The sequence below is a fragment of the Sphaeramia orbicularis genome, chromosome 9, assembly GCF_902148855.1.
Source record: "Sphaeramia orbicularis chromosome 9, fSphaOr1.1, whole genome shotgun sequence".
NCBI classification, from domain to species: domain Eukaryota; kingdom Metazoa; phylum Chordata; class Actinopteri; order Kurtiformes; family Apogonidae; genus Sphaeramia; species Sphaeramia orbicularis.
Genome location: NC_043965.1, coordinates 1509277 through 1512881, shown reverse-complemented (window position 1 = coordinate 1512881; position 3605 = coordinate 1509277).

Sequence of the window (3605 nt, the reverse complement as noted above, 5' to 3'; positions counted from 1 at the left end):
AACTACTGACAGTTTTCATAGTCGGCTTCTGTGATTGGACGAGTTCTATCAGAGGTTTAGTTCAGTTTCCACATTCAGACCGAACTGAAGGAGAAGAAGAACTGAAAAACACCGAAATAAGGTCAAATCCAGACTAAGGATGTAAGGATTACCGGTATAACGATAAACCACGGTAAAATTGCAGACGGTTAGTATTATAATAATAATAATAATGGATTGGATTTATATAGCGCCTTTCTAGACACCCAAAGCGCTTTACATTATTGACCCATTATTCATTCGCGCTCACATTCTCCCTCTGGTGGTGGTAAACTACATCTGTGGCCACAGCTGCCCTGGGGCAGACTGACAGAAGCGTGGCTGCCATTTTGCGCCTACGGCCCCTCCGACCACCACCGAACATTCATACACCAGTGTGAGTGGCACTGGAGGCAAGGAGGGTGAAGTGTCTTGCCCAAGGACACAACGGACTGACTAGGACAGAGCGGGATTCGAACCGCTAACCCTTCGGTTATTGGATGACCCACTCTACCAACTGAGCCATGGCCGCCCCATTACCATTTAAATTCTAATGATCATAACTGTGTTTGATTACCGCACTTTCAGGGGAAAAAACCCTGTGTAAAGATCTGCTTTTATGTCAAATATTTGAGTATAGTTTGAATTTATTACAATTTTAATTTCATATACCTAATATTTGGAACCAATATTCACTTTTAAAGTCTTTGAAAAGGTTCGTTAAGCATCCGTGTTATTTATGCAATAAATTATGTACATTTTTCAAATCGAATTTTATATTTTTTGTGTGTTTTTTCTCCTTTTATGTTTTTATAGTAGGTTAAAGTGAAAAAATAATAGACAGATGATATAGTTGAAGTTGTGCTGAAAAAACAGATCCCAAACATGGGTATAGTAAACATTTGTTTATATAATATATAAAGGCAAAATCAAAAGTGCTCAAAAACGGACAAAATAGGTCAGATCACTAAGGGTTAATATTTGAATGTTTCTGCAACAGAAGGTCCATTGTGCCTATTATTTTATTTATTTAATTATTTATTTTTCAAAATGCAACTTGGTTAAATTATCTCAGTGTGTGTATCAGTACTTTCTGAACATTTTGAGCACAATTTCAACAATATCGCGATAATAATGATAACCGTGATAATTTTGGTCACAATAACCATGATATGAAATTTTCATATTGTTACATCCCTAATCATTTAATCATTACATTTATCTGTGTTTTAGGGTGAAAAAAGTTAAATTATATTATGATGAAAAGTTTTTTGATTGATTGATTGATTGATTGATTGAAATAAATATGATGTATTTATTTCGAATATGAATGTCAAAACAGAAAATAAACAAAACACTTAAACATAACACATAAGACATAAAACACATATTCAAAAAGGACAAGAAGCATAACTTACAAACTCCCACCCCTACATCTACAAACTCTGCTTTAAAAAATGTGCATAACATGAACAATCTGAAATTTCTTTGGAAAAATGACTTTATTTTAATAATATTTAATAATAATCAGGTTTATACTGTGGATGTAAACGGGTCCAGCGTTTAATAATAATCACATTTATACTGTTTCATATTTAATGTAAAAGGTCATGACGTGTTGATGACATCACTACGCTCTCTGTCGTCACGGTGACCAGCTCAGACTTACTGTTAAACACCACGACTCCGATTGAAAACAACATGTCACACACACTTGGAGGGTGGGGTGGGGAGGGGAGGGGTGTCAGGTTACAGTTTCTATTTACATTCCTGGTTCCCAGCGGAGCCGCCTGCTCCGATTACAGAGCACGCCGAAACCTGAACCGCTGACGTAACGGCGCCGCGTTCACCGGGTTCCAAGCGAACGAGAGGAAACGCCGACACAGCGTTAACGGGTTCAAGTTCAGAAAGACTTTCACTGATTTAACACCAGGATTTAAGCACAGCAGAGTCTGCACGACTACCAGGATATACCAGGATAATGTCAGGATAATACCAGGTTATTATCAGGTTATTATCAGGTTAATATCAGGTTATTATCAGGTTATTATCAGGTTATTATCAGGTAATTATCAGGTTAATATCAGGTTATTATCAGGTTATTATCAGGTTAATATCAGGTTATTATCAAGTTATTATCAGGTTAATATCAGGTTATTATCAAGTTATTATCAGGTAATTATCAGGTAATTATCAGGTTAATATCAGGTAATTATCAGGTTAATATCAGGTTATTATCATGGTTATTATCAGGTAATTATCAGGGTTAATATCAAGTTAATATCTGGTTATTTTCAGGTTAATATCAGCCTAATATCAGGTTAATATCAGGTAATTATCAGGGTTAATGTCAGGTTAATATCAGCCTAATATCAGGTTATTTTCAGGTTAATATCAGGTAATTATAAGGGTCACTATCTGGGTTAATATCAGGTTATTATCAGCCTAATATCAGGTTAGCAGTAGGGATGTAATGATATGAAAATTTCATGTCATGGTTATTGTGACCAAAATTATCACAGTTATCATCATCATTATCATGGTATTGTTGAAATGTGCTCAAAATGTTCAAAAAGTACAAATACACACACTGAAATAATTTAACCAAGTTGTATTTTGAAAATAAATAAATAAATAGAGTCATCGGCTCAGTGTACTTTCTGTTGCAGAAACATTCAAATATTAACATGTAAACATCAAACATACACATGCATTAAAGGTGGAACCTTTATTCCATTTATTTATTTATTTATTTATTCATTCATTCATTCATTTGTTCATTTATTTTATTATTATTATTATTATTATTATTATTATTATTATTATCATTATTATTATTATTATTAATATTAATATTATTATTATCGGCCTGAACATGACACAAACGGTCCCCCCAGTTCCGTTCCAAACAGATGGAACTCCTTCAAACCCAGTCTGATCCAGGTGTGAATGAGTCAAACAAACATCAGCAGAAATAAATCAAAACCACTGCACTGGAGCGGAAAAAAAACAGGAACAGAAACACCTAAAAGTGGAAACTATCTGACTAAATATGAACATCTGGTGCATTATATCGTCAGGTCACTTCCTGTGACGGCGTCCACTGTTGTCCAATGGACGGAGGTGGACACGAGACGCAACACAAGTCAGACAGAAGTGAAACACAAAGTGAAACAGCAGCTGATGATTGTGTTCAGTTCACTGATGGAACTACATGTGTTCAACAGATACATGAAAATGAGCATCTAGTGTCAGAACAGCAGAAAAAATATAAAAATACAGGTTTTATAGGAGACAGGATGAGATTTCTGCAGCAAAATGACCCTAAAATCACCAAAATACAAGGATTTACTCGTGATGATGGCAGCAGTTTTCACCCAATAAACTCAAAACACAAACTCAAACTACAGCTGATCATCAGTTCACTGCTGCAACAATAAAGTATTTACCTGAAAAATGATGCTCTAGTGTTGAACGAAGCTGAAAAGAACCTCCAAACACAGGTGTGACCTGAAGTTCAGCTGCAAACTGTCATAACAGCACCCAGACCTGAGGACCCACTGACGAAGAGCAGGACCAGCACACAC